A 21,790-nucleotide genomic window follows, 5' to 3' on the forward strand; every position below is an offset into this window, starting at 1 on the left:
TCTTACCTGGTGCTCGGAGTCAGCTGCAGTCAGAGCAGAGAAGGCTCCCTTTTAGTTCTTGGAAGGGCCACGAACTGCCAGTTGGGGGGTCACACTCGAGGGTATTGAGTAACTCCCGGACTGCTGTACTCCGGCAAGGTGGGTTTTCTCCCACGTAAAGCTCAAGCTGCCGCTGGCACCACCCCCACTACCGCCCTCCTCCCATCTCTGCTTGTGAAATGTTTTCCCCATGTTTTGAAGTGTGTTCCAAATATGAATTCCTCCATGAAGGCCTTTTTAGGTCTCTCTGCTGGACTTTTTTCTCCTCTCAGCTCATTGCATATGCTTATAGCACACGCTCATACCTGCTAGTCTCCTTGGTTAATCTGGTGAAGTCTCGAAGGGCCTCTTCATGCAAAGGAACCCCTGGGGGCACCTGACTGCCTCAGTGGTTGAGCATATACCTTTGGCTCAGGTCATGATCCTGGGGTCCGAGGATCAAGTCCCACATTGGGCTCCCTGCATGGAGCCTGCTTCTCTCTCTGCCTATGTCTCTGCCTCTCTGTGTGTGTTTCTCTCTCATGAATAAATAAATAAAATCTTAAAAAAAGAAGGGACCCCCTTGGAGAACATTTGTCATTCATAGACTGATCCTGAACAATTTCTTTTGATATACTTGCATTTTGGTTTGAAAACCATGCTCTACTTTTTTTTTTTTTTTTTTTAAGATTTTATTTATTCATTCATGAGACAGAGGGCGGGGGAGAGGCAGAGACAGGCAGAGGGAGAAGCAGGCTCCATGCAGGGAGCCTGACATGGGACTCGATCCCGGGTCTCCAGGATCACACCCTGGGCCGAAGGCAGTGCTAAGCCACTGAGCCACCCAGGCTGCCCATCTACTTTTAATCCATTCTAACTCTGATGCTTAAATTGACTAATTAGCTTAACCCCTCTGGCTTCTGATTCCGACCACATGAGAGGATGGTCACAAGTGACACACACAGAGACAGGTTATAGGCCTATCTTAACTAGTGGTGTTACCTTCATTTATTTGTATTACAGTGATAGCTGTAATTGTCTTATTTCTGTCTTCCAAGAGCAAGATTCCAGAGACTTGTTTATCTACATAAAATGAGCCTTCAAACATAGCAACTGCTCAAATGATTAATCATTTGAATCTGATGAGCTAATTTCCTTGGCAATCTAGAAAGTGGTACTAATCCAGTCCTCTGTGTGTGTGTGTGTGTGTGTGTGTGTTGTATACCTAGAGAGAAACAGAGGAATGGGAAGAACACCATGATGGCAGGCTCATTCTGAGGTTACATTTCGATATTCTTTATTTCTTTTGCATTTTTCCTTCTTAGTGAAGTCAGGATTCAAGACCAGATGATCAGTTTTAGCTTCAAAATTGGCCTCTTAGACTCATTCTTCTATTAACACCTGTTCTAATCAACATATAATATTGCTATTTATAAATGAGTGTGACATTTTCAAAACCTTACCTCTTGCAGAGACATTTTATTTTAATCTTTGTCCATTATCAAATAGACGTTCCTACTGTGTCCTGATACTGGGCATTGCTGGAGGTGGAGAATTTCCATTACTATGTACAAATAGTTCCCCAATCTGGCCTTGCCCAAATCAGATGGTACCTCTTATGCACGAGCCCATATCCCAGAGTCAGGATATCTGGGATGGGTCAGGTGCTAAGAATGTATGTCTTTCAAAAGCTTCCCAAACAGGACTAATGAGCAACTGACATGGGAACCACTGGAGTGAAAAGATTGAGTCCTACTCATTATGAGTTTATAAGCTGCTTAGAAAGATTAGACATAAGAAAAATAACTCACAAACTCTGTGTTATGAAACATATAACTTACATGTTCTGGTAAAGCATTTTATAAAGTGCTTATACTCCTCATTCTTTCTATAAAGTAGGTAAAGCAATTATTTTTATTCAATTTTTTAATGAGTATTAAGACAAAGGCATTAATTGAATTGTCTAGAAACCTGAAATCCTGACCAGGCCCAGATTCAAATACCTCATGCCCTTTACTCAACAAACTTACTTAGTGGTCCAAGGACTTTGGTCATGGTGAAACAAATATCTAGGACAGCAAGCAGGGAGAACCTGAAGGCCATCTATAAGTAAAATGACACTGATGATCCAAAGACATGTCTGTAACCATGTGTTCTCCAGGTTGTCTGGATGAAAACCTGCTGAAAGAAAAAGAGCAGAATTTTTTCTCTTCATGTTTAAGTATGCTTAAGAATGGCAGGACCTACTAGAAAATATCTTGTTGAAAGTTATTATGTGCAAAAAAGTAATACAAACTAAATTTTATAATAATAACAATGGTTAAGATTAAGTTCTTACTATTTGCAAGGCACTATTTTAAGGATTTCATGGATATATATATATGGTTAAGTGTGCTTTTGCTTTTGTCCATCTTGGGTTTTTTTAAGTCATGTACATGTTTACCATCAGGATTAACCATGTTTCATTGTTGTCATTTTTTTTTTTTGTCATTTGTTTTTATTCTCTTTCAAGAAGCTACAGTGAGGAGAAGCCATTTCTGCCCTGTCTTCTCACCAGTACCCAATATGCTATATCTCAAGGCAAGTTGTGTTCAGCTTTATCCACACTCTTCACTAGCCTGTCCCTTTATGTTAGTGTCTCTGAGGACACCCAGGAGGCATAAGATAATAGGTATAAAATGGTGGACACAGGGATGCCCGATATCAGAAGTTTCTGTAAGATTTTACAAAATGATAGGGACAGACAGAGACATTTTATAGCACAGAGAAGGAGACCTATATGGGATTAGGGCAGCTCTATAGGATTAGAAAATGAGTTCTATATGGGGTTATGGAAGAAGGCTGACTTCACATGAGAAGAACTTTAAGGCTATGTGCTTAAGACTGTGGTTCCTGATTCTGCACGTGTGGCAAAGTACCTGCAGAATAAAGTGCACATGTGGAAGGTTCTTCATTATTTGGGCCAATCTTATGCTCTCTGTTTCAGTCCAAACGGACCACTTGTGGTTCTCACAACATTCTTACTTTCTTGTCTGCCTTTGTCTTGGCTCATGCTATCTATTCTGATGAAAATAAGAGTCATCCTTGTTCATGCCCCCTGGAGGATCTTCCCTAACTTGATATCTATTCGAGACTCTGTTCAAGTGTTATATTTTCCTGTAGGTTTTTTTTTTTTTTTTTTTTTTTTTGGCAACAGTCTCACCAAAATATAACCCATCACTCTCTCCTCTTCCTCATCTTAATGAATAAGTGCCAACCTTGTTACTGCAGTTGCTCTGACCAAAAATTTTGAGTCATCCTGGTTCTTCTCTCTTTCTCATAAACCATATTCAATCAACCAACTATTCTCTTATTTCTCCTGTCAGAGTATATCCCCAATACAATCCCTCCTCAGCATCTTCAAAGCTTTCACCCTGGTGTAAGCCCCAGTCTACTCTCAGATGGCTTATTTTAATAGCCTCCTAATTATCTTCTCTGTTTTCATCTTACCCCCATTTTCTATCTATTCTCTACATGACAGTGAGGGCAATGCCTTTAAAATGTAAGGCAGGTCTTGTCACGGTTCTTTAGTATACTTGAATGGCTTTCCATCTCGCTCAACAAAAGAGCCAGACTCGGGAGCCCCTACCGGTAACCTAGAGCCCACTGTTTCTCCGACTTCCTCTTCTGCCCTTCTCTACCGCAATAGGATCCTTACTGTTTCCCACACCCTCAAGCCTTTTGCTGCCCTCAGAGCTTTGCACATGCTCTTCCTCCTGTCTGGAACCCTTTCCCTGATAGCCCCATGATATATTCCCTTACTTCCTTTAGGTCTCTGCTCAGAAAGCACGTAACCAGAGAGGCTTCCCTTGAGCATACCCCATAAAATAGTAAACACTACCTCAGATACCTACCACCTGAATCTGCTTTTTCCTATCCATGTACTTCTTTCCACTAGACACAAGATGTATTATTTATTTGGTCATCATCTATCTCTCCATACTCAGCACGAATTTTGTTACCGTGTCCTCAATGTTCAGTATAGTGCTTGGTACATTTTTTGTGATCTGTCAGGTCTGACGTATAGAAAAGCTGTCATAGATACCAAAAGCTTAAAAAAATGTATGAAAAAAATGGAGGAATTTTTTTCTGTACATTTTTTTCTTGCTATAGTTACTTGTTTTACCGGTGACAAAACTTGACACCTCATATTGTACTGAAATACTCTGAGATATGAGAGCAAATGATGAAATCTCACTACTTTAGACTAATAAAGCCCATTCTGTTTAAATGCTTGCTTAATTTGTTCTCTTAAGGCAGTGTAGTATAGTGAACAGGGCTCTAGAGTCAGGCTGTGTATTTTCCAGTTCTAGCTTGAATAGTTAATAGTTGTATGTCCTTGGAAAAGCTCTTAACATCTCTGTTTCTTGGATATAAATGAGGATGATAATATATTACCTCCTCATGTCAACAAGAGGATTTAACCATATATATATCCATGAAATCCTTAAAATAGTGCCTTGCAAATAGTAAGAGCTTAATCTTAGCCATTGTTATTATTATAAAAGTTAGTTTGTATTACTTTTTTGCACATAATAACTTTCAACAAGATATTTTCTAGTAGGCCCTGCCATTCTTGACTCAATAGATAAAAACTATAATTAACATCCATTTATATAAAAGCAATTCATGTAGTAGGGTCCATGCATTCTTTTCTGTTTAAAATGCTTTGCCTGGTATATCTTCACCTCTGCCTAAACCAAGTCATTATACATTCTTCACTAGAAAACTCCAAATTAGTGGTGTTCCATGCTCCTTGCTGAAAACTAAAGAACGATTGTTTTAGTAATACATGTCACCAAATGTAAGTTTGGTCCTGACATAATTAAAAAATTATGGTTTTAATAATTTACTCTAAAAAATAACTTTAATAATTTACTATTAAAATTTGGTTTTAATATTTATAATTTGGTTAATCCTTCTGTATTATAATCTAATTTGCCTCACAGAGTATCAGCTGCCCACACACCACCTGAGGGGCCACATGCATTCATGACAAATGAGCACACATTCTGTGTGTGGCATGCTCGCAACAGATGACATGGGACCAGATGACCTATGTGTACTTTGGAGAGTCACAGCATCTCCACTAATTTCCACTGATGGGCATCTTACTTGAAAACAAGGCTAGGTTGCCAACTACTTTAGCATCAGAATTACACAAAATAAAAAGGAGAAACATTGAATTATAGCTCAGAGAGGAGGAAAATCATGACTTCTGACTCACCTCCCAGAAAGGAGACAGCCTGCCTTGTTGTAGTGGTGACAGGACTGGAATCTGTGTCTCTCCACATCTGCTCAGTGCTCCTTCCACTTCCTGCTCAACGGAGCTCATAAAAGAGGTTGTGGGGCATCTAGAAATATGGGGGAAAGTCATTTTGATTTTAAAAGGGCTCATAAATTCTGAAAGAGAATAAATGGACTAGAATAGTAACAGGATGGATAAAATAAAACATCACTTATTGTGTGATGTTGCCTTTGAAAATGAATGGCTTTGCTCTGAGGTATTTTTTCTCAGGGGAAGTGGCCAAATGAACTGGCAAGTGAAGATAGAAGGACTTTACTGTTCAACATCCCATCCAGGGATACTCTGTATGAAAACGGGTCAGGTCCCATGACTACAAATATGAATGGAGAGTCATTGTTCTCTGGGAGATCTGGGGAAGGGCATTTACCTCTGTTTTTGATTAAATGAGGGGAAAACACACTTCATAGACTGAACATAATTTTTTTTTTTTTTAGAAAAGACTTTGCCAATTTATGTTGGTGGAAAAGCAGTTAACTCTTTCTAGCCAAAGACATAGGAAGATAAGCTAAAAAGATGACCCACCTTGAACAATCTAAGATTGTGTCAAAATAGGCTAACCCCCACATCTAACTCTTAAATCCTCAAGAGTTTACTTTAACAGAGTGACAATCAGTTGTACTATGCTAGAAATAAAAGAGTATTAACCTATGGGTACATGTTACTTTAAGACAAATGAAATTTAAATTCAGGTTTGTGAAAAAAGATACATTAGGGAATGATTTTTATCTTATAAATATGTATAAAATTCTTTAATACACCAAGTCTCTTGTATGTTTCACATCAATTGATTCATAAATATCTGAATTACACATGGCTGTAAAGATGTAAAAACATCTTGCCTAAAAATTATGTATCAAGAAGATGACACAGATATGCCTCTAGGCATTGCAGTTGAAGACATTGAAGGAGACGGAGGGCAGGTACCTTTTAAGAGATTGACAGTGAGATATGCCTCAAATTATATATGATTTCTCAAATAAGACATCCAGCTATAATGGTATGCCAGAAAAATCTAAGTGGTTCTGATGAAGCTGAATTTGTACCGGAAATGAGCCATCAGCTCCAGAAAATAGTAGGAGAGTTGGGAGTATTATCAAAGTTTGGTCCTTGAATTACTTGCACTGGAATCCCCTGAAGTGCATGTTATAAATTCCAATTAACCCCATTCTGCTACATGTCAGGGAGTGGGCCCCAGTAACTGTACTGAATGAGTTCCTTAGTTTGTTCTAATGCATCCTAAAGTTTGTCAACCGTTAAGACTGACTGTTCAGGCAGCCCGGGTGGCTCAGCGGTTTAGCGCCGCCTTCGGCCCAGGATGTGATCTAGGGACCCTGGATTGAGTCCCTCGTCAGGCTTCCTGCATGGAGCCTGTTTCTCTCTCTGCCTGTGTCTCTGCCTCTCTCTCTCTCTCTCTCTCTGTGTATCTCTTATGAATAAATAAAAAATCTTAAAAAAATAAAAAATAAAAGACTGTTCGCCTAGAGCCTGAGTTTCACCTTTGCAAAAATTGATGATGCTAAGGGAGCCTGCGTGGCTCAGTCAGTCAAGCATCTGCCTTCAGCTCAGGTCATGGTCCCTGGGTCCTGGGATCACCAGGCTCACACTCCCTGCTCATTGGAGAGTCTGATTCTCCCTTTCCCTCTGGTCCTCCTCCCTACCCGTGCTCTCTCTCTCAATTGAATAAATAAAAAATCTTTTAAAAATCTTTAAAAAACTGATGATGTTAACTTTTATTTTAATGAATAAAATCCAAGTTCCTCAGTTGTGACTAAATACATACAAGCATAATTCTCTGAGTCCAAATACCCGTTTATCTGGAGCACCCTTGTATGACTCAGCTGTGTTTTGTTTTTACACCCTTGGCTAAGGCCTTTTATTTCCCATCAAGCAGAGATTAGTGGTGTCTTATATCACTGCAAATATATTTATATATTTGTCCCCTTGAAGCATTAGAGAGCAATATTAAAATAATAGGCAAGGATTGTCGCTTATACTCCAAGTTGCCCTGACTCACTGTCAATCTCTTAGAAGGTACCTGCCCTCCCTCTCCTTCAATGTCTTCAACTGCAAAATATGAAAATATTAGAACCTTCCCTGCTTCACCAATCTGTTGAAGAGGAAGTAGGGTGATGGTGTTTCAATGTACTGTGAAGCACAGATTTATTAATATGCAGGATTTTTCAATATCTGAGGCAAGTGATGCAAGGCAGAGATATACTTGGTCTAATAATACATGGTAATTTGGTTTTTACAATAAAGAAAAGAAATAAGAACTCATTAAGGATGGTTAACTTTTCACTGTTTCTAACAGATCTTCCTTCCTGCATTTTGCATTTCATTTGCATTCCAGAAAGCTCTGGAGTTAACAGTGCAGTTAGCATTCACAAAGGCCCATTCTTATTCTTTATTCTTACCTCCCTTTTGATTTCACATTTAATTTTTGTTTTAGTTTTTGTAGACTATTAGCAATAGATTCTCAGTTGAATATATTCTTAGAAGTAGGGATCCCTGGGTGGCCCAGCGGTTTGGCGCCTGCCTTTGGCCCAGGGCACGATCCTGGAGATCTGGGATCAAATCCCACTTTGGGCTCCCGGCGCATGGAGCCTGCTTCTCCCTCTGCCTCTCTCTCTCTCTCTCTCTCTCTCTCTCTCTGTGTGTGTGACTATCATAAATAAATAAAAATTAAAAAAAAACTTTATTCTTAGAAGTAACCAAAACACTTTATTATTAACTGTACTTTGAGTTTTTAAAATAAAAGGAATATACTACTTCCTTGGTTCTGGGCACTTAAAAGAGTAAAATTTGTTAGAAATTTGATAAGAAAAGAAAAATCCTTGTAACAGAAGAACCAGTAGCAGTACCTTTACCTTCTTAATTTTTCCCTCAACAATTAAACATAGACCTGCTTTAGGGGACCTGAGTGGCTCAGTGGTTGAGCATCTGCCTTTGTCTCAGGTCATGATCCCTGGGTCTTGGAATGAGTCCCTCATCTGGCTCCCCAGAGGGAGCCTGCTTCTCCCCAGAAGGAGCCTGTTTCTCCCTCTGCCTATCTTTCTGCCTCTCTCTCTCTGTGTCTCTCATGAATAAATAAATAAAATCTTAAAAAAACACAAATATAGGCCTGCTTTATGAAATCATATGTATGTTCTGTTGGAACATATGTTGGTGGAAAAGCAGTTAACTCTTTCTAGCCAAAGACATAGGAGGCAATAGAGTTATCAGTGCCTAAGATAAGCTAAAAAGATGTCATCATTGATTTGCTTCACTTAAATTCCTAATAAGTACGTGGTAACTTTTTTTTTTTTTTTTTGGATGGGAGTGAGAGTAAAAAGAAGAGGAAGGGCTCAGGGATTTCTCATGAGTGGAAGGAAATAGAATGCATTAATTTAATGTTTGCTGAAGAGGCTAAGACCTGCCTATTTTGGGGTTTGTTTCCCTAAATCTTCTGGGCACAAAACTTTCCTCTGTCATCAACGCCAATTTCTCTTCTTTTTTTAAAACAAAACAAAACAAATTTCCTAAACACTGGACTAGAAGGTCAAGAGTCCTTAAAGCAAATTCAAACTGTCAGCCTTTCTAGTCCATGAATTCCACAAGGACGGTTTTCCCAGGACCTCAGAGCTTGTAATGGGACCTTGAGCCTCCCCACCATCTAGCTTCCAAAGAGTACCAGTGAAAACCCAAAACACTTTCCTGATGCTCCTTGCCTGTGTTTCTAATGACCCTGAGCTCTGAAGCCTCAACCAGTGAGGTGTTTGATAACATGTTCCTAAAACATTATCTTTAAGTAAAGACTTTTTAAAGGAATTACCTTCAGAAATCATGGAAATGGTTAGCTGTTTAAACTTTCCATGGCTATTAAACTTCATACCTCCTTTTGAATGAATATCAAGTTCCCGCCCAGTACTACTAGCCTCACTGAAGCCTTGTCTCTTCTATAAAATTATTGTCTTATGTCTCATAGATTTTGGATTTTGTTTATAGACAAAAGCACACAGTTTGCCACATGATGATACAATGCTGTGTATTTTCTCTTATTATCTCTGTGTTTTTACCTCCCCTTCAAATTATTTAATTTCTTGAGGACAGAAATTAGATTAAGACATCAAGAGACCCTAGGTACTAAAAGATTTTGGCATCGCCCTCCACCACCACATCTAATTCAACATAAAAATGACATTATTAAGTTAAATAAGGATAAGAAACTCTAGCAAATTTAAAAAATTTCTATGCTAGTTTTGGGAAGTATCATTCTTTAAGGTTTTTTTTTTTCCTCATTTTGGTCTCCTAAGCAAATCCATAGATGTTCTTTTTTTTTTTTAATTTTTATTTATTTATGATAGTCACACACAGAGAGAGAGAGAGGCAGAGACACAGGCAGAGGGAGAAGCAGGCTCCATGCACCGGGAGCCCGATGTGGGATTTGATCCTGGGTCTCCAGGATCGTGCCCTGGGCCAAAGGCAGGCGCTAAACCGCTGTGCCACCCAGGGATCCCCATAGATGTTCTTTTAGTAATCCTGATCTGTCTGAAGATAAAAACAAGTATTATCCTCTTTGTGTGTTCCACAGAATAATTGGATTTTGTCAACATCTTTAGTTTAAGAGAGTCCTATAATAAATCTCTATAAAATTGGAAGACACATTAGAAAATAATTTTTATCTGAATTATTGGTTTTAAGTATGTTTTCTGTATATCTGATTTTTTTAAAAAATAAGAAAGACATTCTGTTTCTTTCAGTGGCCCATTTGTCCTCCTTTTTGATCTGCCCTAACAAAAAGTCCACTCTTGTCAATGCTTCTATATTAATGAGTGATGTAAAATTTGCTAAACATTTTTTTAGGGGTGATGGAGATATTTTAATATCATGTACTCACAATTAACTTGAAATCTTCTGTGTTCATTGATTTTTCTCCATAAGTTGAGCATTGATATTGTACCACCTACGGGGTAGGGGAAAGAGGTTTCTGACATTTCTATCTATCCTACAGTCTCTCTCTACATTCTGGATTTGGTACCAAAGTCTTGATGCATCTTACCAAACCATTTCCAAACAGTACCAGACTTCTCCTTACCAGGAATCTTCATTCAATTGCTAAACAATACAATTTCCTCAGGTAATTGTACCTCATTTAGGCCAAGAATATGATTCTTAAGCTCAACATAAGCCGGTGAGAATAATCATGTCTAGGTGATGGACACATTCTGTTTGACCCCTATTTTGATCTTTTGCCAGTTCTGTTCACTTTTTATTTTCCTTTAATAGGCCATGTTTTAGAGAAGTTTAGGTTTGCCCCAAAACTGAGTGGAAAGCACAGAGAATTTTGTAACCTCTCTTCCTCCACACACAGTGTCCCCCACTATCAACATCCCCCATTATCATAGTATATCAGTTGCAATTGATGAACCTACATTGACACATCATTATCAGCTGAATTCCAAATGTTTACACTATAGTTCATTTTTGTGTTTTGTGTTCTATGGATTTGGACAATTATATAATGACATGTATCTACCATCATGGTATCATACAGAATAGTTCCATTGCCCTAAAAATCTTTTGTTTCCACCTATTTATCCCTCCCTCCCCACTAAACTCTGACAATCTTTTTACTGTCTCCATAGTTTCGCCCTTTCCAAAATGTTGTATATTTAGCATCATACAGTATGTTGCCTTTTGACCTCTTTCACGTAGTACTATGTATTTAAGTTTCATCCTTGTCTTCACAGCTGGGTTGCTCATTTCTTTTTAGCAATGAATAATATTCTGTTTCCTGGAAGCACTCTGGTTTATTCATCTTCTCACCTACTGAAGATGTCTGGTTGCTTCCTGGTTTTGGCAATCATGAATAAAGCGGCTATAGACATCTATGTACAGGTTTTTGTGGGGACATAAGTTTCCAACTCCTTTGGGCAAGTACCAAGGAGCTGAATTGCTAGGTAAGAGTAGGTTTGTAGGAAATTGCTGAACTGGCTGTACCTTTTTGAATTGCTACCAGCACTGATTGAGAGTTGCTCTTGTTCCAGTTCATTTTTCACAGGGGCTGGAGGAGTCACTTGGCTCATAGCACTTACTACTCTATGTGGCTGATTAGGTCTATGGTTCCCTTATAAGAGTGTCTTCTAGTCATTTAGGAAAACAGAATACTGGTGTGAGCTATAAGGCACAATGAATTCACAGACCCAGCTAAGACCTAGTTCTGCTCCTCATTTGCCTTACAATCTGCCAATTACTTTTTATATGCTTTGGCTTCCTCTTCTTCTAAATAAAGTTAAGAGATATCCACATATTCTATTTTATTTTTTTAAGATTTATTTATTTATTTTAGAGAGAACATAAGCAGGAGGGGCCGAAGGAGAGGAGGGAGTATCTCAAGCAGACTCTGTGCTGAGCATGGAACCTGATGCAGAGCTTGATCCCATGACCCTGGAGATCATGCCCTGAGCTGAAACCAAGAGTTGACTGCTTCACTGACCAAACCACCTAGGTGCCCTGATACCCACATATTTTAAAGAATATTTCTGTAATTATAATCTTTTTTTAATTATAATCTTAAATCAGAGACTAGAACAAATATATATATACTTTTTTATTTTATGATAGTCACACAGAGAGAGAGAGAGAGAGAGAGGCAGAGACACAGGCAGAGGGAGAAGCAGGCTCCATGCACCAGGAGCCCGATGTGGGACTCGATCCCAGGTCTCCAGGATCACGCCCTGGGCCAAAGGCAGGTGCCAAACTGCTGCACCACCCTGGGATCCCTAGAACAAATATTTTGATTAAGCTTTATGAATTTCTTAATGAATAATGTCATGAGAGGTAACATAAAAGAATTTATCCATGATTACCTAATAACAAGAATGTGTTTTTCTTCTTCGCAACATTGTAAAGTGCAATGTGAGTATAAATTTAGGAATTTAAAAATACTACTATATCTACCAAATGTAGAAGTGAGAATGAAGCATATTCGTGGGATGATCTAATGGGAATAAACAACATATGCGGAAGAAAAAAATAGAAACTTCTTTTTGTTTATTTGAATGTAAAGGTTTTTTACCCACTGAATTCCTAATACATATTTAGTTCTCAAAATAATTTCTTTCTACTTCCTTGTAGATCTCTTTGGGAAATTCGTTTCAATCTATTAGACCTGCTAGCATAGTTTCTCACCCTGTAAGTGTTAAAATATAATCATAGCAATTTTTTTTTCAGAAGTTCAATCATTTATGATGAGATCTGTGTTGTGGTTTGTTAGTGTGATAAGGAAGGGTGTGGCTTAGGAAGGCTGGCTCAAGACTAAGCAAAGTGGCTTCATAAAACATGTGAGTCTCCACTTCCTGGGTCAGGTCTTTAACCTTTGGGGATCCAGGCACTTGATTTTGCCAGTGCCCTCAAATGAGCAGGCTCCAGGAAGGTGGAAATGATCATGCAGCCCAGACTCAGAGATTTGTATGTTAGGCATAACTCCAATTTGTTAACTTATAATGAGAAAGGAAAGTCTGAGGTGAAGGAAAGGCAGTGGAGGCAGATACCAAGGGCTTCCTTTTCCAGCCTGAGTGAATTACCAAACTTTAAGCCTCAGTTCTTATCTGTGAATGGGGATAATAATAGGACCCAACTCCACGAGATTGTGTGAGAATTAATGAGATAATGTATATAAAATGTATTAGCACCCTACTTGTCACTTACTAAACACTCAAGGGTAGGGAAATGGAAAACATTTCAGCTACTTTGGCCACTGTTTTCTCTATCAGAATGAACTGTTTTATTGATCTGCATAGAGTTGAAATAAAAAGGAGTCAGTAGATTGTAATGAAGGGCATTCCTGGCCTGAGCCATCCTTTCCTACTATAGAGATATATTTTCCAGTGATGCCTTCCTGGCTGAGAGCTCCTTCCCTGAACAATGACAGACATACTTATCAGGTTTGGTTTTCTAAATACTGTTTTTATATACCTATCTGGGTTATTGACCTTTCTGTTGATGGAAACGTTCTTTAAGCTCGGACACCACTGCTGACAAACAACTGGAACAGTTGTGGCAGTATCTCCCCCAATGCCTAGGGCAGACATCAGGAACCAGCTGGGTTCTGCTCCTGCCAAGCCCAGACTTGCCCTCTGAATTCTCGTTCACAGACCTCCAGACAGCCACTTCCAATAGCTCATCATTTTTACTGGAAGTGAAATGTATTTTCCATCTTGGGAACAGGCCACAGTGAAGTCACTTGTCTGTACTTTTAGCTTAAAACACATTATCTCTCATCATTGTGTGCTGTTTCCATTAATCAGATTTTCACCTTGGTTAAGGCATTATAAGGCACCCCCCAGTTACTTTACATAACGTCACAAAATATGGCAGGATAAAGATTAAAGTTATATTGGTGAACTACTGAGTTCCACTGTCAGGTATTATGCATGTAAAAGTTCGTACTTTGGCATTTCTAGTCACTGGATTTCTTAACCTGTTCATGATATTTACAATAAGGATGAATGGTTAAACCATCCCATGGAATCCATATTACACAATATGACTCAAAAGAATGAACTAGTTTTAAAAAAAAAAGAATGAACTAGTAACATACACACAACAAACTGGACTGGCCTCAGGGTAATTAAGTCATATTGAAAAAGGCAACCTTGTGCCTGGCTGGCTCAGTCAATAAAGCTTGTGATTCTTGATCTCAGGGTTGTGAGTTCAAGCCCCATGTTCAGTACAAGAGATTACTTAAAAATAAAATCTTAAAAAAAAAAAAAAAGAAAATGGAAAAAGGCAACCTCAAAAGGTTATACACTGTATGATTACATTTATATAACATTCTTGAAGTGACAAAATTATAGAGATGGAAGAGACATCAGTGGTTACCAGAGGTTAGGAAGAGGGAAGAGAGAGAGGTGGCTGTGTCTGCTAGAGGGATACAAGGAGAGAGGTTTCAGAAGAAACCAAACCTGCCTACGCCTTAATCTTAGACTTCTAGCTTCCAGAACTGTGAGAAAATACATTTCTGTTGTTTAAGCCAAAAAAAAAAAAAAAAAGTAGTACAAGAAGTTCTTGTAACAAAATTGTTCTGTAATTTAATTGGTGTGGCAGTCACAAGAAGGTACATATGTTGTATAATTGTACTAAAAAATACGTACACACAGCACACACACATGCACACACGCACAAACGCCTGTAAGTCTGGTGAAATCTGAATAGTTGGATGAATTGAATCAACGTCAGTTTCCTGGTTGTGAAATTGTACTACAGTCCTACAAGATTTGCCATTGGAATGGGAAATGGGAGGAAAGGTACATGGTTCTTTATTATTTCTTACAACTACGTGTGAATCTAAACTTATCTCAAAAGATTTTTTAGAAATCTGCAATGAGATTTTGGGAATTGCAGCTGCATCTTGTAGGAATTAAGTATCAAATAAAGAGAATTGTTTCTTTAGAATAGTAGGAGAGAATGGTGCTCAGGTGTTTCAACCACCTAAGTGGCTGTGTTCACACTATTTCCTAATGTTGCTACTTTGAGGACTGTTGTCAAAGATGTGTTTGCTCCCTTATTTGACCTGAGTCATTGATACTGTAGCAGAAAGCTGCTGATTTAACATTCTATTAGCCTGGGAACTTTATTAGAACTTGAGAGGATATTATTAGTTTATATTTGTTTCTTTTATTTTCTATTTTTAGTATAAAACAGTAAATAAGCAAAAATGTGATCTGGCTTTCTTCCCTTAAAAATGGGAGAGGGAAAGTGTTCTGATGTTGTATATATTTTAATCAGCATGCAACAGCATGCCTTTGATCCTAAGTCTATGACAGACATCACTAGCGGATTATGGCACTTGATTTTTCAAAGAGGTTGGATTTTTCCTCAGAATCCGTCTTAACATAACACTTAACAAACATAATCTTCTTAACATAACATAACACTTCTCAACATAACACAGAGAGCCACTAACAGTAAGTTGCCATTGACACAAGATGGAGCCCCAGAGTCAGCATTTATGTCCAAATTCTTCCCAGAATATGGGATTTTTTTTTTCTAGCATACTCTATTCCCTGTCCATGCCAAATTAGGGGAAAAAATTATGCATTAACATTTTCTTTTCTTCCCCCAGCTTTCCCTGCTCTAAATGTGTTTCAGATACTTTGCTGAAATGTCTTTTATCTTTCATAAATAAAAATTCCCTAAATTGAGTGTTTTTGTATGAAATACAACATTCCTTAAAAAGTAGTGCCATATGCAGCTGGTAAATTTTGAACAGATTTTAATTCCTTTATAGTTCAAGCAGAGAAAAATCACAACTGGCCAGTGTAGGGGAAAGTAAGTTCTCTTGGGCATGTGCATATTTTTAAAGATGATTGCCCCTTTTTTGCAATAATTAATACATACTGGCAACCTTCAGTGTCAGAGATTATCAGTGTCTAGATACTGACACCAGTGACTTTTGACAATAAAGGTGCCTTTTAATCCAGAAGAAAGGAGAAAACAGGTGATTTAAATCTATTTCCTATACATTATGTCCAGACTAATATAAGAAAAGTCACAAAAAAACCTAACAAATTATAGAACAATTTACCTGAAAGAGATCATTTATCTAGTTCACATGCCTCCTGAGGACCTACTATGTGCTAGAGCCACAGTTTCCACACTGTGTGCCAAGATACCGTAGTGAAGCAGAGACACTTTAGATTTTCAAAGGAAAGATAGTAATATATGTCAGATGTTGAAGGAGCTTAGTGTACCTCACACCTTCAACCTTAAACCATGCTATATTCCTTAGATGATTATCTTTGCAAACCTGTGTGTTAGACAGTAACCATGATAATAAGCAAGTAGAGCATGAAAATCAGTGTGGAACAGGAAATGAAGGAGGCAGTGTCTGGTGCAGGACCCGACACACATATGCATCTCATTAGTGAGTAATTGTGTTTATTCCCGAATACAATAAAATTGTTATTTTTTTCTTTCAATTTATGTATTTTGTTCATAAAATTACTAAATTCTTAAGGACAAAAATACTCATTAAGCTATTTGCACCTAACTACTCAATGAATGGAGCTATTAGGTATTTCTATTCTGTGAAAATATTACTTAGATACCAAGTGAGTTTGGGAACCTCTGCTTCAGGGCACTGAGGACCATGTTCCATCCATGTTACTTCATTTATTCCTCATGAAAAATCCCATAAGGTAGGTATAATCAGTCAAATTTTATGCCAAAAGAAATTGAGAACATCCAGTTTTGGTGACGTGTCCAAATCTAAGCTGCTGGTAAGTAATCGAGGGTGCAGGGTCTCAGCGACCTGCCTAAAAATTCATAGCAAATCAGAGGCAGGACCCTAAAACAAAATCTTGGTGTCCTGATTCTCCTCCTGCGACACTTTTTACAAAGCCATGCTTTATCTCTGCAAATCCTCACTTGTCTACTTCCTTCCAAGTTTGAATTTACAATATAAAGAGATGGGCTTCCATTCTAAGTATCCTCCTTAACTACAGTAAGATTGGTACTGATTTAACTGCTGCTCCTCTTAGTTTTTGAGCAGGTGAGGAAAATGTATAAGATATTATGGCATGAGGATTTTTGTTCGGTATGAATAAATGCTAAAACACTGTTTTCAGTTGCTGTAACCAGGGAGACCTTGAGTCCTTTCAGGGAACATTGTCCTCTTCTCACGTTTCCTGTAGCTAAATGGCTGATCCTGTGTTTCAGGAAATTGGACACTTGGGATCTATTTTCAACCCAGTGAGCTCCAATTTAACACTGAAGAGAGTCTGGATTTTTCCCATCAGCCCTCACAGAAACAATCCCTGATACTATCTCGTGAATCCAGAGAGGCAGCAATACTAAAACCTAAGGTCCAATGAATGCTGATAGAACCTTTATAAGATTTCACATGTTGGCCTCTATTGTAATGGGTATTTTAAAACACAGCTTTCCAGAGTGTTGGTGAGCTTTTGCTTTGCTTTTGTTCAGTGGCATTTAACAGGCAGCCTTATGAACAGCATGTTAGACAGTCTTTGTACCCTTGGATTCATTTCAATAAACCTATAGAAATTTAATTGTTTAAAAAGAGTCATCATCTAAAGATTATGACTCACAATTAGACAAAAACTTGTGTCTAAGATTTAATCTTTCTTTGATTTGAATAGATATCTCCTCAGTATGAACACAAAGGGAATGCTTGACTTTCAAGAATACAAATGTTGGTGCTGCTCAAAAGAAGCAAAAAGATTCTGCTAAGAGCAACTTTATACTTCTTTAATAAAACTCAAACATATTTTCCTTTCCCTTGCTTTTGTCAGAGTTTTCTTTTGGGGGGGATATTTTTTGATCATGTATAATCATGTATGCATGTATGAAAATAGAATTCTAAAATCTATACCTGGAAAGAAACTAAATGATCCAACCCAGTATTTTCCAAAAAATGTTTATGCTGACCTCCAAAATAATAAAAAATGTTACATTGGACCCAGACATACACACATACGTACATATGCAGGTTGAAAGTAAAGTATTTTGCAAAAGAAAAATAATAACCTATTCTTCCTATAGGAGCAGCACTTTATTTTCTATTCCATTTCATTTTTATTTTTAAAATTTTTCTAAAAGATTTTATTTATTTATTCATGAGAGACACACAGAGAGAGGCAGAAACACAGGTAGAGGGAGAAGTAGGCTCCATGCAGGGAGCCCGATGTGGGACTCGATCCCGGGACTCCAGGATCACGCCCTGAGCCGAAGGCAGATGCTCAACTGCTAAGCCACCCAGGCATGCCTCCATTTCATTTTTAAAATGCTTGTCAAAACTTAGTAAACTGTTTTCCTGACCCCCTAATGAGTAATTGCATGCAGTTTGAAAATTCCTGATCTAGTTCAACTTCCATTCTGAAGTAGAAATCTTTTCTTTATAGTAGTCAGATAATAAAGCAGTATATCTAATCAATGCACGGACTCTTTCTCTGTAGACTCCACTTTTCTGAGACAATGTCCTAAGTGCCTCTGTATAGATCCTTTACGCACAAAGGAAAGGAATTCCTGGTGTCAGGGCAACAGAGAGGAGACAATTGAACTAAGAACTCATGGTCTGGAGAAGCCAGACTTTCAGCATCCCAAACGGCATGGATGTTCTACTAGAGAGACTTATAAGTCCAAATAGATCAGAAGGGTTTAAAATTGGGGTAGTGGTGGGTAGTGATTTAAAAAAAAAACTGAGGTAGTAGAAAGAAACTTGCCATCGGATTTGAGTGTCCCCAGATTTGTTCATGTGACCTGAGCTTCTCAGTGACTGAATCATAGACTGGCTGCATCAGGATCTTGTGGGAAACATTTTAATGTACAATTCCTGGGCCTCAATGCCAGAGTTATGAGCATTGCAATGAGTGAGGTCTGGGAATGTGAACATTTTAAAAGCTCCTTGCATGATCCGCATGTGTGACCATGACAGGAAACCTCTGATTTGGGCTTTATGCAAACCTGGGTTCTTCTTCCAGAGAACAGTCCATTGTCTGCCTTTCTGCAACGGTTGCTATGGGGAACAAATGAAATAGTGTGTGTAAAAGCCCTCAGAAAAGTCAAAGCCTTACAGGTGCAAGGCGACAAGATGAAGGTTTTCTACCAACCTGGGCAAATGAACAATGTTTTTCTAAACTTTGAAGTTCCAGAATCAGTTGCAATGTAGGCTGGGAATAATGGATATACTCAAATTGCCAAGTGTAGAACAGAAAGTAGGTTAAGATTATCTCCTAATGTGCATGCTCTGTCTTTGCTTACCTTGAAAATTACTCATAATCACTGAGGGTAAAGAAGAGAAATTCTTTTTTTGAAGTAAATAAAATATTTTGCTTGTGTGAGAACACTAGACATTTCCTAGAACTTCCAAAAAAAGTTTCACATAAATTTTTAAGAATGTTACAAAATGAAGTCCTTGAAACTGGCCTTTCCCAAACAAAATGACATGATGAGCTATAGTTATCATATGTGGAATATAATAAGATTTCTTTGTGTGTATACTTGTTTCCTCTCCTTTTACAAATGCCATCAGAAGATATGAAAAATTTCACCTTATATTTTATAAGTAAGGTGAAGTCTAAAGGAGTCAATCCTAAAGTACGTGATAAATGTCAAGCTAATGCTATTTGACAATGGTTAGACTTGGGAAAAGAGAAGGGACTAGGAGTATTCAATCTCTGAGAAGATATTAAAGATTAAAAAAAAAAAACACTTTAGGGACACCGAGTGACTCCGTGGTTGAGTGTCTGCCTTTGGCTCAGGGTGTGATCCCGGGATCCTGGAATTGAGTCCCACATCAGGCGTCCTGAGAGAAGCCTGCTTCTCCCTCTGCCTATGTCTCTGCCTCTCTTTCTGTGTCTCTCATGGATAAAAAAATAAAATCTTTTAAAACAAAACAACTTTATTTCAGTTCTTTCATGGCATTTCTCAAGTATAGCTTTTTATTTACCACTATAGAATATACAATAGGATTTATGTATTAAATACCATATTTTGTGGTTGAGTGATTTCAGAGACTATCTTGGTGAGAAGCCCAGAAGAGTTACATTTCCATTTTAAAAATGAACCATACAGACTTTTTCAGTGGTTTAAGATATAATAATGAAAGCCATAAGGCTTTCTCAGTGGCTTAAGAAAAAATAATGAAAATTCTGGAACTGAAACTAAAGGACTGGAATTAAAATATTTGCTTTTATGGCTTCTGATAGGGCATCTAAAGTGTAAAGCTATGGTTGAAAAAATAAGAAGAACCAATCACACAGACCACACCACTGGAGCTGTAAAACACTGAGAGACCCTTTTTAAAAAGCTTGATATAAATTTTTAGGATAGGAAAACCTAATCTTTTTTTTAGGCAAAACATTTAAGGTATGATCTAGGAAGGAAGGGAAAATGAAATAGAAATAGAGAACAATATGAAGGATGGCTGAGATTATCTCCAATAGACCTATATCTGAGCAATTGCTTCCCAACTATCCCCTACTATCTAATAAGTGGTTCTGGAGTATTTTTTACATTTTTTCTGTAGCTAGATATAATCAACACCTAGCTCCTTCAACTGCAGATGAACCTTGGAATGTGCTGATGTGGGGAATATACGGAGTCAGAAAGGAGTCTGAAAGAAATTAACTAAAGTTTTCCACCACCTCCCTTGTATTGCATTACTGACCAGAAAATAACAACACATTAATATGTGTTGGACAACGCTCTAAAGTTTATGAGTCCCCTTTGCGTGCATTATCTTATTTGACCTTCACAGGAACCTAGAGAAATAGCATCTCTCCCTCATAAAAATATCTCTTAGGTTAGCTAAGTACGATGAAATGTCTGAAAAGAAAAAGTCCTAGATAAAAGGAAGTTAGTTTCCCATACATCAAAGTTTCTGAGACTATAAAACTTACCCCTTGAATTTACTATTGGGATCTGGATTTTGTCTCATAATACGGCATAATGGTCTGTGCAAGAAAACCACTAGAATACAGAAATATAAAGATTCTGACATGATGAATGAAGAAGCAGTCTGCATTTCTTCCATGGGGGTCTCAGGCAATGAGATTCCTCTACTGCAGAACCATGTGAAATTTCCAAAATAGCCAAAATTGTAAAAGATGGACAATTTTACACAGTATAACTTAAAAAGAAAGATCACTTTCTAGATTTTTGGTGTAAACCTGAGCCTGAGGCCTTCTCTACCACTGGTTTTTTATGTCACCTTGCCCAAGTCCATTTAACTTTCCCTGAACCCATCTCCTCAACTGTGACAAAATATTTTCCTCATAGGACAGTTGGCAAAATAAGTATCGTGATGAAGATCTAACTCATAACTGTAACTATAAATGTGAGTTATCACATTGGATTAGCAAAGGGTTATCTGGTTTGTATAATCTGAGACAGTCAAGTCTTCCCTGGTCAACCTGTAGCCCCTTACTTCTAACTGTGAGTCATCTTGGGTTCTTTCCACTCCTCATTCCAACATCTATCATTCACTAAGTTTTCCCTGCTCTATGTTCTAAATAATTTTTAATCCATTCTTTATCTCCATTATCGATTTTAGGCCTCCATTATATCTCTTAGCTAGATTGTTATGATGGTCTTCAAACTGGTCTCTTGCTTCTAGTCTTTACCATTTAATCCATCTTCCCCACTACATACAAATCTAACCATGTAATGCTTTGCCAAAAACCTACATTTGCTTCCTGATAACTTATAGGACAAAGTCCATGTCACTTAGTGTGGCATGCAAGGCAGCCTATGACCTATCCTGACCTACATTTTTAGCCCCATCTCCTATCACTGTCTCTTTCTTACTTAGTTTTACTAACAAATAGCAAATTGCTTCTATTTCTCCTATATAGATCATCCACGTCATCCTTCTGTCACCATGTTTGATCTGGAATGTTCATCTCATTTTTTTGTTCCCACCAG

The 21,790-nt window shown here is 37.9% G+C and overlaps 1 protein-coding gene and 1 long non-coding RNA gene across 29 annotated transcripts in view; one reads left to right on the forward strand and one right to left on the reverse strand.

Annotated features, from left to right (window-relative positions):
- SGIP1 (SH3GL interacting endocytic adaptor 1) overlaps positions 1-21,790 on the forward strand; it is a 204,143-nt gene that overhangs the window by 41,060 nt on the left and 141,293 nt on the right. The window lies entirely within an intron of this gene.
- Positions 1-21,790, reverse strand: part of LOC144310755 (uncharacterized) — a 139,602-nt gene that overhangs the window by 4,706 nt on the left and 113,106 nt on the right. For 3 of the 6 annotated variants that reach the window (XR_013376432.1, XR_013376434.1, XR_013376430.1), the window contains 3 exons: positions 10,242-10,307; positions 5,285-5,411; positions 1,342-2,196 (listed from right to left, as the gene is read on the reverse strand). This is a non-coding gene — a long non-coding RNA (uncharacterized LOC144310755). Of the gene's footprint in view, positions 1-1,341; positions 2,200-5,284; positions 5,412-10,241; positions 10,308-21,790 lie in introns of those variants that run through there. The other 3 variants (XR_013376431.1, XR_013376433.1, XR_013376435.1) reach the window with 3 other exon arrangements.

The sequence above is a fragment of the Canis aureus genome, chromosome 3, assembly GCF_053574225.1.
Source record: "Canis aureus isolate CA01 chromosome 3, VMU_Caureus_v.1.0, whole genome shotgun sequence".
Taxonomy (NCBI): domain Eukaryota; kingdom Metazoa; phylum Chordata; class Mammalia; order Carnivora; family Canidae; genus Canis; species Canis aureus.